The sequence below is a fragment of the Condylostylus longicornis genome, unplaced genomic scaffold (genome assembly GCF_029603195.1).
Source record: "Condylostylus longicornis isolate FDR11 unplaced genomic scaffold, ASM2960319v2 ptg000026l, whole genome shotgun sequence".
NCBI lineage: Eukaryota > Metazoa > Arthropoda > Insecta > Diptera > Dolichopodidae > Condylostylus > Condylostylus longicornis.
In genome coordinates, this window is record NW_026577995.1 from 3,554,733 (window position 1) to 3,568,852 (window position 14,120).

General features: G+C 24.4%; 1 protein-coding gene across 1 annotated transcript in view; it reads left to right on the forward strand.

Annotated features, from left to right (window-relative positions):
- The first annotated feature begins 449 nt into the window (after nt 1-449).
- Nucleotides 450-14,120, forward strand: part of LOC129607110 (uncharacterized) — a 104,377-nt gene continuing 90,706 nt past the window's right edge. Inside the window, exon 1 of the mRNA XM_055517846.1 lies at nt 450-506. The gene's annotated coding sequence lies outside the window, so the exon portion shown is untranslated. The remainder of the gene's footprint in view (nt 507-14,120) is intronic.

Genomic DNA, 14,120 nt, shown 5'->3' on the forward strand with positions numbered 1-14,120 from the left:
GATTTTCCTGTTCATAATTTTCAAATTATTTCAATATTAAAGCAATTAAAATAATTTGCATTCTAACTATAGGATACTAAATTATTTTTAAATAATGTGCGTTTACAATTGAAATAATTTCCTTTTGTGAAATTTAACATGAGCATAAATGAATTTTGGAAAGTTTTACATTTTGTTATGTAACTTTGCTTCTTTCCTTTTACTCTAATAAACTTGTTTTCCTAAAACTATTTTTTAATTAATTTAATAATTTATTTTATATGAAAACAAAATTTCTATATTATAACATTCATCAAGACGTACTTACTTGTTCCAAATAAGAACCCATATAATATTTTGAATCCAAGTGCCATTAAGGCAATTGTAAAGTTAATATATAATTGTAAATTTTGTCAAATTAAATACGAAACTAGTTCGTTTTGAAATATTAAAATAATATATTTTTCTCTTTTTTTCAGATTGGTTCCACAACTCTTCAATACAGGTTATTTGAGCCTAGTTTCAAGGTAAGAGTTATTATGTTATAAATTACAAATTTTCATATCTTTACGGCTCAATTCTTTAATTTTACAAAAAATTATTAAAAACCTTAGGCAGTAAAATTTGAGTGAACAGCCAATTTTGTTCTACAATTATTTTTATAATTGGTCTTTAGCTAACTGATAAGTATGATCTAAATATTCAATATAAAATCTATTATGAATGTAAGAAACAAGGAGAAAAATGTTATACAATATGTTATACCTATACTAAGATGTATAGTAATATGTAGAAATCGAAAAAAAACACAAGTCTTCAAAGAAAAACACTATTTTGCGGAGGAATACAATTCATTAGGAACGGCAGGGTTCAAACTTATGTTTGATATTTGTCTTATATCGTGAAATATAAGACAAATATCAAATATAATAAATAATTTGCGTTATTTGAACTTCAATGTTTAAGGTAGATTTTTAGGATCTGTAGCCCATAAAAGAGCAAAATTTTATATTTGTACTAATAAAAATATTTTAATTATTTTCATTAATTACTGAAAGGTTACAAATAATTCTCAAAATAATAAAAAATAATTACCATGAATTGAATAAATGAAAAATAATTTAATTACCATGAAAATTTTAATGAAATTATTTTGGTTTCAATTAATTTTAAAAACTCGAACCCGACCCCTATCCTAACAACTAAAACCCGGCCAATATTAAATCAGCAATGAATTTTTAAAGAATTTTCTTTGATTTCACACCGTTCTATTAAGTTCGTCTTCTAAATATTTTCTATCAAATTTCGGTATCAAAATAGTTTTAATTATCTTTATTGAAAAATAGAAAAGCTACTACAAAGAACACGATACCGAAATATAGATTGCTAATTCGCGTGACTGATGTCATTTCGCTCTTACTATTTAAAAATTTTGCTTTCATGACGATTACTCGTACCTTTTGTTTTCCTAATACTTAATTATTGTGCTAAATGTTTTTGCTAAAATTGAAATATGTATTTAAAAAAACAAAAAAAAAACAATTTACGATATTCTTTACAAGTTTATCAAAATTTCTTTTAATATCACTAAAATTGATAAATTAAATAATTTATTGTACACTAAGTTGTGTTCCAATGATTTTCCTTAATAAAATTTCTAGTAATTTAAACCAAATTAGATTTATGAAATTTCAACACAAACAAGATTTTAGTAAATTTAAAAACATTAGAATCAAATTGATTCGCATTAACCTCTCTTAATCTAACAATACATTAACTTCCACGACCTCCGATAAAAAGAAGGAAGACGTAAGAAACAAAAAAAATAAATTCCATTAAAAATTTAAAAAAAAAAAAATTTTTAAATTTTTATAGACTATGATTATTCGAAATGTTAGAGGAATTGCTTAATCTAGGAAATAATAAAGAAAAACTTTGGGTTATTTTTAGTCGAAATTTTTTAATATAAAGCAAATTTCATTGGGGTCGATCGATTCACATAATTATAGCAATTTATAGATAATAGGTGAACGAATTATAAACAAACATATTTAATAAAAATGTTTATCCCGTATTTAAAGAAAAAAATTTTTTATTTATAAACTAAAAGAAAAATGTCTAGAAAAATACAGAGGGAATGAAATATTTTGATAGCAGATGAAAATTTAACCAGATATACATATTTAGATTGCAGGTATAATCTGATCATATCAAATTTAAATCAAATTTTTCATACAACAGAAACATTTGTAATATTTCTTAATGTTAGAAGAACGTAAATTAATTATTTTCAACGAGATGTTGATTTTTCGATTTATCAATTTATCTATGTACCCTTATTTTCTATTATTCACTATTGAATTCTGAATTTTTTACTGAAAATTCGTATTTGTGTTAAGCCTTTGAATTATGCTTGTATTAATCATCCTATAGAATAGACCGCGTTCTGCGAATATGATCTTTGTAAGTGTTCTATTTCTGATTATGTCTATAGCACAATAGTTTGCTGTGCACTGCAATTCAAAATTTGTGAAATTTTTTGAAAGACTAAACCGAAATCTGGTGTTGTACAATACAAATTTTGTTCAATAAATTAAATTTTTAAAGGAGGAAATTCGAAAATTAAATTATTCCTTATATATCCAAGGAATTGCTAAGGCCAAACATCAATTGCCATGCAAATCAACATTGCATGAAAGAGCTAAAACAATCATTATTTGGACACACAAAAATGCAACTGCTTAGCAAAGCTGTCATCCATGTGATGATGGAAGAAATGATAGTGGAGAGTTAGTAAGGGTAGAGTTTATTAGTATGGGAGACACAAAAAATTTTTGTATTAAGTTTTACAAAAAAAAAAAACAAAAATAAAAATTACGAAGAACGGAAAAAAAATTCAGTCACAAGACCACCGCTATGTAACCCATATTTAAATATAATTCACATTCCTAAAAATTACAGACCTTAGAGCACTCCTACCAACACCATAATCAAAACAACCAGAGTTGAAATTGACGGCACGCAACATCTTAATTAACGGCTCATTGATATCATAATCCGTACTCTAATGACGAACATTCAATCTGTTTTAAAATTATGGTAGAATCTCTAATTCTGGTGATTTTTTTATTTCTACAATTGAGAGTCTCAGCATATTAATGGCTGAGTTACTTGCAAAAATGACATTTCGAATAAATTTAATTTACTCGAAATGTCATTTTCGATAATTCGATTGAAATATTTATTTTTAATTCATGAAATATCTTTTAAACTTTTAAAAGGCAAAACCGAGCTTATGTCAAAATAGAGTAAAACAGAGGAGTAATCTAAGTATTTTGAAAATTTTTTAAGAACAATTTTTTAGGCCATTACAACTCTATTGAACATAATAACTCATTTTTGCAAAAATTTTAGATAGGCCACTAATGTACTATGAGCAACTCAATTGACCTAAGGAATTCTAAGATATTTCACCAAATCTAATCCGAACCTACGATTTTGAACGTGATTTTTTCACTATATTATTCAAAGTCATGCATTTTAACATCAATATTATCAAACAACAACAATAACTACATACATACATACATGCGATTATAGAGCAAGTATATATAACGTATGTATAAGAAATTATACCACACGTATATATATATAAATACTTTGGAAAAATTAATTTTTTTCAATAATTTTATGGTAATTTAAAATTATATACGGTTTAGAAAATATTTTAATAAAAAATTAAAAGAAAAACGAAAAAACATTCTATACTACCAAAAATAGCTAATATCAATTTAAGTAATTACTTGCCCTAGTTAAATATTATTATTACTTAACTAGGCTATAAACAATAATGTAAGCATTCATACCCATATTAAGAACTTGAAGAAATTCTTCTCAGTTTTTCTACTTATATTTTCCTTCTTTTTCTTGTAATTCTCATTAAAATAACTAGTTTTCCTTCCGTTTTATGCAACTAAATTTTCTAGTATGAATATTTGATTAAACAAATCTTGTACTATTGTTGTTATTGTCTTGTAAATTTTTCTGCATTCTTCTTACCTACATACCTACATAAAATATACATATTTCTTAACTCTCTCTCTATTATCATCTCTCAAAAATTAACTTTTGCATGCTTAAGTACTTGGCTTCTTTTATAATATAGCCATGCATGTAAATTTTCGCATAATTTTATTCAATTTTAAAGTCGTATAACATAAGAATTTCATATACATATGTACGTGTGTATGTGCATAGAAATTATATAAACCACAAATTATAGAATTGGCTAGAAATTAAAATCTTCTTTTTATATTCAAGAATAACCCAAAAAAATAACAAGTATGTATTCATGTATAATTACAAAGGAATTCCTTTTTTCATATATAGAACACACAAATTAGTCACGAATCATGTCAGTCTGAAATTGACAAAATTCAGTTTATTCACAATTTATTTTATTTCTTTTTTATATAATTTTATAATTTTACCAATAATAATAATAATTTTTTTATGGCAATTTTCATTTTTAAATTAAATTAGAATAAATTATTGTAAAAATATTCATTGAAAATTAATTGTGTAGGAATACCGCACTCGCTAGAGTATAGTGTAGTATGGCCACAATTCGACCATTAAAATAATCAACTATTAAATTTTTTTATATTTTGTTTAATTGACAGGACAATTTGATTGTAATAAATTCCTTTATTTTATTTAAATTTTTCTCTTTTGAAATTTTTATTTTTGTTATTTTGTTATTTTGTCATAGACAATTGAGTTTGTTTGGTATGTATACAAAGTATTGACAAACTTAATTGAAATTTCCTAGTTACGTCAATCAAATCAAGTTTAACTTGCATATACCCAGTCAAAAATTTCAAGTAAGTTTAAGTATATATAAAAGAATTCCAAGCTAATATCTTATATAAAATCATCTTACATGATAAAAATCTTAAAACTGGACAGTATTGGCCACTGAATTTTATTTAGAAAATAATTTTTGTACAAAAATTTTTTTTTGTCAGTTTTTCTCAAAAATTTCTCAGATTATTAGAATAAAAGAATTTTTTCGAAATTGGGTAAAATTTACCGCTAAATTAATTTAGAGAGTAGTTTTCGCCTTAATGTAGGTGTATGATATCCTTCATTTGAAAACTACGGTAACACAGTGATAATACGCAACTTCTATAATCACTGCTAAAAATCTAAAATATTTTTTAATACCGTATTAATTTGGAAGCAAAGAAATTTTATTAAATCTAAAATTTTTCAATTATTTATTTGATTATGTTTCTGGAAATCGAATTGATTTATTGGCGGGAAAATCCAGATCTTCAACAAATTATTCGAAACGAGACTCGATTTGGTATTCGAAGTAACTATTTCACATTTTAGCAAAAAATTAATTTTTGAAATTATGCATAAAATTTTTCATAAAAAATGTTTTAATTAATTTTACTTCACAACACCTTATTTCTGTCTAAATAGGGGGTTAAAAAACAATTTTTTTTTTTCGAAAATCAAAGTATTCCAAATTCTATTTCGAATAATAATATTTGTATTTTGTTGCTAAGCAGCAGTCATATTTTCTAACAAATTGTTCAAAATCGAATTGTTTCACTTTCACTTCGCTATAATATAATGTAATGTTATAAGCTGATGCTACATTCAGCTGAGGGTATGTAACCCATATGCTTGAGATTAATTAAATTCAATGTATTTGTATCATTTTAAATATAAGAAAGTGTAATTTTTACCTCAAATAACAACTTGTATAATATTATAAGTTCTGTAAAGTAAAGTTGAATCAAAATGGTCGAATTGTACCTGTGCAACATTGTTAACACATTTTTGCAGTAAAATTAAAATAATTATTCCTAGAATATTGAAGTTTATGAGAGGTATTGGAATTATACTAATATAAATGAAAGTTGGAATTTCAAAGAATTTTATGACTTAAAGTAAGACGGGCCACGATCGGGAACTTATTTAAGAAAAACAAGCAGTAATAATTTGTTTATCTCCAAATTGTGAGTTTTTATCCAAGTTACTCGCAAAAGAGTCGAACTATAATAAAATTTTTATATAAAATTAATTATGACTTTGAAAACTACTGATATTTTGAGTTAGGCACTATAAATAAATTACCAAGTTTTCTATCTATTATTTATTTTTTGTAATAAATTTTTTTTTGCTTGTACATTTTTTTTTGATAATATTTAAATAAAAATGTTGTAGGTTCTTCTTAAGAATTTCTTAATTTATGAGATTTAAATGTGAGAATCTTTATACGAAAATATTCAAATATTTTGACTTCACTTAACTAAGAAAAAATCTAAGGAAAACGAAAAATGGGTCGCATTTTGTATTTTAAATATTTTATCATCTCATTTACTTTTTTTCTTCTTTTTCTTTAAATTATTTTATTGTAATGATTTTATTTATTTATAATTTAAAAAAAAAAAACGAAGAATTTCTTTCCCGCCATCAACTTTATTGTGATGAGTTCTCTAAGATAACGTCTCAATGGCATTTATTTTTTTTTTTTCAATGGCAATATCGTAAAGTAAAAAAAAAGAAAGAAAGAAATTTAATTTAACAGTTCTTTCTCATCTTGTCATGTTCCCGATGATGATCATTATGGCAATGATGATGACTACGATTATGATGATGATTATTTTTGTTATTACTTTATTTTATAACATGGTTAAACTTAACTACTTTGCTGTTTTTGTTTTTCTCTTTTTTATACACATACATAATATCGACATTTAATAGAGAATAAAAAAGCGTTATAGAAATTATCGGTTCAATATAGTATAGTTTTACAATCAGTTATTGTTATATAAATATATACCCAATAATAGTAATATATAACTGGTAAAACTGGCTAATACAGTTCTAAAAAAAAAAAACCAAACTGAACCAAAACCAAAGAGCAAAATAAATATTTTGTAGGGCAATTATGTTTAAGTAAACCAAATTGATTTGGTTATTGATAGTTTTACTATTGTGTAAAAATTGATTGCGGGAAGATTTAATAGCATATACACTCTATGTAGATATTCACACACAAACACACATATAGATTTGAATTAGAAAATAATTTTTTAAAAATAACAAAAGTACTTTTGTAAAGTTTCAATTTTGAAAAAAAAATCCAATTCATTTGTTGAATAAAAATTCAAAAGGTTTATTCCAGTCATCAATAGGTTAAGCACAACCTTGGACTTAATTTAAAGCAAAAATCATATGTTTTTTTTCTTGAATTAATCGTCTACAAGAAAGATATTCTTACATGGAAATTATTAATGTTAGAAGGGGGGTGTTGGTTCCACTACAATTTTCGTTTTCAATAACATAAGTATCGAAAATGTATGGCAACATTTACAAATCAAGCAAAATTGTATGATTTAGTTTGAAACGATCAAAATATGATTGGATTTATAAACACTCAATACAATCAAACTGAATCGTATGAGAAAAATGAAATCTTGTCCAATTTTTCATCCAAATTTTTAAAACCTGAAACACTTAAAAATAGTAAAAATATCACCATTGTCGATAAATTGTACGGTTTAGTTGTTTAATTTTTCTTGATTTGTAAACACTGCCTATCATTGTTATCATCAAGGCACTTACAAGTGGGAATAAATACTTTTTCCTGTACATGCTATCTTCAACAGCTCCATGACCATGTTCGAAAATCGACCATGTTCTTTATTCAAATTAGAACAGCAAGCGGTTGATAAAATTTGCAGTTTTACACATTTTTTTTCTTTATTAATAAAAGTAATAAATATTGCATATTATGTTTGCTTTACCCCCCTGCTGCTACGCGAAAATTGCGTTTGAATCCGAATTTTAAATAATAAGCGAGCATTGATTGAACTATATAAGAGCATGACGCGAGCTGCATTAATTTAGATGTAGCACTAAATCGACTGATAAATTTATCGTGAATAAATATATCGAGTGGTGGAATGACCACCAATAAATTCGGCAAATTGATGCCCGGTAAATTAATTACTAATTAATTCTAATTTCAATAACATTAATCTTATAGATTTATCACATTATAAACAATAGTTATATAAAGGTCAATGAAGAATAGCTCAATGCCGTTCCGTTCTCCATATTACAAAACGTTTGGAAAAAATTCAATACCGCAACAGCATTTTCTTAAAAATTCTTGAATAAAAACAATTTTTCCTGTGATTTTAACTAAATTTAACTACAAATATAGAAATTTATGACTCTTATTTGTGAATGTGTATAGACAACTAGCTATTCTTGAATCAGAAAATAAGAGGATCATAAAAAAACTTTATATAAGCAACTGCTTTTATTGTTATAACAATATTCCAATGTAATTTTATTGGATAATCAATTCAAAAATAATAAAATCATTTTTCTTTTTCTCTTTCTTTTTTTTCTGTATAAATTCGCATATATCTGTGTACACAACGAACTTGTATCTTGCATAATAGATACAGTTATTGGTTATTACATTTATTGATTTAATTGGTTTACATAACCTTTTGTTAGAGTTATTTTTTAAGAAAAAAAAAATTTATTATATAATTTTACATCATCGAAAAAAAAATTTTTGTACTCTTCATTATTTTTAATAACACGGAAGAAATTTAAATTTGAAATTATTGAGAATATTATATGTGATTATGTTTGATAGAAATGAAAGAAATGAATTTTGATATTTGAGAATTAAAATACCAAAATATAACAGGAATGCGTGTTATCGAAAATAAATTCATAAAATATATTTCTAAGAAAATTCTTAAACGAATAATAATAAAAGATTTTGAAATTTTAATCGTAAGCAAAGGTACTAGCCGACTGTAACGAAGCACTTATCTGGTTTGTAGAAACAAAAAGGACTTACTCCGTAATCGTTCAATAGTTTTTTCAAATTAAAAAATAATTTCAATAGAAAATAAATTGAGAAAAAACATACGAATTATACCCAAGTTGACCGATGGTTACCGAAGTTTACCGAATTTTTCCCGACAGACATCAAAAGTTTTTATTGCTTATTATAAAGATAATTTAAGAAAACTTGGTAGTATCTAACAAAACAGAAGAGTAAAAGAGTACGAAAATAACCCGAATATTTGGAAAGTTTTAAAATTTGTGAAGGAGAAAGCAGTTTTGTTTTCTTGTGTTTCGCACGAAATATGAAAAAAATATTAAGGGTATCAAATATATTTATAATGTTAAGCGGTTGGCAGCCAAAATTATTGAGATTTTAGAAATTACATACATATAACGTATGCGTTTGTACATATAAATATTTGTTTGTGAATAATATGAAAGCATAGATTCCTTCGTTTAACTTACGGTTCAAAAATATATCTGGTTTATACACTGATCTGATTTATATAATATAAACATATTATGATTACAGGCAAAGATAGACATTGCTTATAGACTGTGTACGCGCCAAATAATATATGTATATAATTGATTTTTCCCAAGTTGTTCAAAATAAAGTCGATAACTCAAAATTTATCTGCAACTTTGATAACTATTTGATTTTGAAAACTCAATGTGACTCACCGCCTGATTCAAAAATTTACCGACTATTATGTAAGTATAAATTATTTAAGATAGCCAAAAGTAGCCGTACAATTAGGGTCGACATTAATATAAGAATCACAATTTATTTACATTCTCTTTAAAAGAGTAATTATAACAAATTATTTTCATAACATTATTAATTGTTATTATCAACATATTATTTTATAGCAGGTTTATGTACATATGTGACCAATATAAATTATGCAATTTGAAAAATGACTACAAAACAAACTCGTGTTATTGAACAGTGTTATACACATACATAACCCTCATAAATATATGCTATCCATATATTATAGACGTTTAATATATTCGATTCTTTAGAATATTCCAATGTCTAGTCTATTAATATTTTGCAATAAAAAATTTAAAAAATTGTATTTTCCTCGTAAAAGTGGCGCGCGGTACAATGCGCGGCATTTATCAGTAAAAAAAAAAAAAAATCTTCTATCATCAATCATTTTATAAGGTAAAAATTTTTGCGACATAGCTACTCGCATCATGATAAATATTTATACATACATACATATATAAATTCCGTAAAGCATTAATAAAATTTAAAACTAATAACTTAAATGGTACAATATAGCTGCTACCACTATATTTTAAACCGTTATACAATAATAACAGATTAAAGTCTTATCACCGGTTTTGAGGTGTTATTAACCTCTTTTTTATTTTTTATTTTTTAGTTTTTCTATACTTTTTATCGGAAATATAGAATTAGCATATTTTTTGACCTGAAAAGTTCTTCATTATTTTATGCTTTGGCGCTTCATACTTTTCTCCACCTTAAAAAGTTTTGAACCATGAATAAAAAGTGTTTAATCGTCAGTGACCATATTATACTCGTATTTATTATTACACATTGTGTAGAAGGAGTTTGTATACTACAATAAATTTTTTTTTTATTAAATATAAGAAAAAAATCAAAAACAAATAAATAAGCTTTAAAGAAAAACTATATACTTAATTTCCTACTATAAGATTTTTATGTGTGCTCATATAATAAATGTGAAAATAGAAACTAAAAATTTGAAAAAAAAAAATTCTATGAATGGGAAAAACAATCCTGTTGAGATTAATTTATTGGTTATCTTCTAAAATTAAAATGGCAAGTCTTTTAGTATTTTTTAATTGGATTAATTTTTTCAGATTAATAAAATCCATTGAATAGCGTCCTATTTTCTGAAAAAAATTTATTGCCAATAAAATATTTTTTAAAGCGCGTAAAAATATATCCAAAGTTTGAAGTAATTATTAAAGAACCATAAAATTTCGATTTGAGATATGAAAGTCATTCATATTCAAGTAAACTCGTTCATATTGCTACTTCGTATAACAAAGAAATTGTGTATTCTGTAAAAATTCTAATATTCAAAATTAGTTTCTTGATCATTCTTCTTTAAGTTTCGACAATTCAAGATCAAGCTCATTTTCAACTTGAATTTTTCTATCACTTTTTCAATTAATTCCATTTTCATGCCACATAAAATTAGCGAGGTCACTTTCTTAGCCATATATAAAAATTATTTAAATACCTTTAAATCATAGGAAAATGCAGATTAATTGATAATAAAATCAGTTACTTTACTAAACTACAAAGAAATTAATGAAAAAACATAAAATCACATCTGACATCTGATACCACATTCTTCTCAAATTAAATTTCATTTGGATGAATGCCACACATATTTTTCAAAGAAACATTAATTAATTTTAATGCGGTAACAAATATTCAACCACAATAAAGTACCCTACACCCGAATTTCGGAAAAAATATAATCTGCTAATGGCATTTAATACGATACAGATCGAACGGTGAATTTTTTTAATATGATCTTTTGCCGCAGTTATTTTAATAAAATTATTGCATGTGTATTAAATTATAAGTGAAAATAACCTTTAAATACTAGTAAAGCAAGCCGTTTCTAATTTATACGAACCAATTACTGATTTTCAAATTAAATTGTGATAATTATGTAGTTTAATTCAAATTGGAGTTTTCATAGGTACTCATTCATAGGCATTATTCATAGGCATTTCGAATTTCTATATTCAAATAAAAAAATTGCTCTCCATTCTTTATATGATGAAAATTATAGAAACCTTCGTAATCGCAAAAGTAGACATTTTTGTTTTCATTTAAAGAATAATCTGAGACGGTATAAACAAGACTTGAATTGTAATTACTTACAGAAACAATTACTTACAGAAACAATATTCATTAAATGACAATTTTTATTTTCATTTAGAATACAAAGAGGGCCATTATCAGCCTAATCGGAACTATTCGAAAACCTTTTTCATAAAATTCAAAAATTAACTAAGTAAACCTTTTGGGTACATTAAAAGTCACACAATTAAATTCAAAATCATTAAAACCTTTTCTACTTTCCATTTATATTTAAATTAGAAAATTCAATTTTTTTGACATTACTTCATTAATTGTTAAATTCGAGAGAATTTTTGACATATCAAAATCATTTTACTTAAACCTTGTTATAAAATTGAAAAGAAAAAGTCGAAAATACATTCACTTTTACTAATACTAAATTAGTAGTTACTAAATTACTAGTTTGAGTTGAATTTCATTTTTCAGAAAAAAAAAATTAACTAGAGTTACAAATTTCTAATTAAATTGCGAATTAGAAAAAATTTCACTTTTTTTTTTTTTATCTTATCAGTGCTCATCATCAAAATTCTACAGAATAATAAAAAAAAAAAATATGTCTAGTGCCTAGTGCTTAGAAAGTTAAAAAATAATTTTTTTTTTTCGTCTTTTTATTCATTGCTTGTCTTGCCGAATAATAACCGGAACGGTTATAAAAATAATACAAAAGTCGGCTACTATAATATTTTAATTAAGTAATTATTTATGATCACTTTAATAACTTTTACTAAAGAGAATTTTTTTTTCGTGTAAATTGTAGGTTTGCTTCAGAAATCTTGAAAATTAAGATGCGAGCGATAATAAATTTTTATTAGATTAGAGTGTCATTGTTTTTTTGTTTTTGTGTTTTGTGCAAATTCAAAACTTTTATTTTCATTTTTTTCTTTAACAATTAAATTTTGAAATTAAAAGTATAAAAGAAAAACTATGCTATTTAAAAAATTTTCCAAAAAGAGAGTAAAGTATAGAAATTTCAAATGAAAATTGTACCTTTTATTGATGATTTTAATTAAAAACATAAAAAAAAATAAAGAAATGTTTTAGTATAAAGCTTGGGAACCATTAACCTACTTATTGTTTGCATTTCTATAGGAAAATTTATTATCATTTTAACGTTTTGTATACAGGTTTATAATAAAAGTTGAAATAATAAAGTACAATAGGAATTTTTGGACAATCCAAATCAGGATCTTTATAAATTAAAGTAAACATTTTCTTGTTTTATATTACAAAATTCCGAAATAATAGAAATGAAAGTTGAATAATACTTTAAAAATATTTTTAAAATGGAATTAATGAATGGAGTCTAAAAATGGGAAATAAGATTACATGTAATTATGTAGCAACCATTTAAAATATTTCATTAAAATATGCTTTCAAAAATAATTTTATTTGTTGAACAAAACGTAATATTATTGCTTTCTTCTTCATTAACTAATTGCTAAAATTATATTGTACTATAACGAGTTTATAACAGTCTAATTGTATATTTCAGTTTTAAGCTCACTTTTTATTCACTTTCAAATTAGAATTATTATTATTTTCTAATGAATATTTCATTTTTCCAATACGAGTACGATTGCTCATTTTTCCTTAAATTATCGACTGAATCTCTCACTTCCAAAAAAAAGTGAATAAATTTTATATTTATTTTAGAAAAAAAAGGAGAAATGCAATACCAAATAATTCTTCTCACAAAATTACAAAATTACAATACATAAATACATAATAGTTACTTATATTCTCTTCTCACTTTTCGAGTAAAATACTGAAATAGACGATCAGGCCCCAAATATTATTATATAAAAGGGTAAAATTGATTATTACATCCCTATTTTACTAAAAATACAAGACTCGTGATTAAAATGGAATTCATTTTTGATTACCCACACTTATACAGGATTAAACACATTTCCAGGTATTTAACATACAGGCACTGAAGGTATTTCTCGTGAATTCTAGTGTAAACCTAACTAAATGCAATAGAGAAATTGCTTTTACTTACAATATTGTATTTGTTCTCCATAAATGTTTCTATAGTACCTAAAAAATTTCAAATATAATTAATAATTTCATATATGAAAAATCTTGTCATCATTAAATAAATAAAAATATTATGATGAAAATAAGGATTGCCTCATTAAACGCAGAACATGCGTATCAGATGGGTATCAAATCCATCAACAACTTGTTAATTAGCATTATTTGTATAAAAGAAATGTTATATGAAAATATTGCAGCGTTGTTAATAAATTATTTTTTGTTATATTAGAGTAGAATTAATTAGCATTAGAACATAATGACTTTCGTTTGTGTATAACAATATGTTATAATACATAATTAGGAATACAATTTTGAACTCACGTAG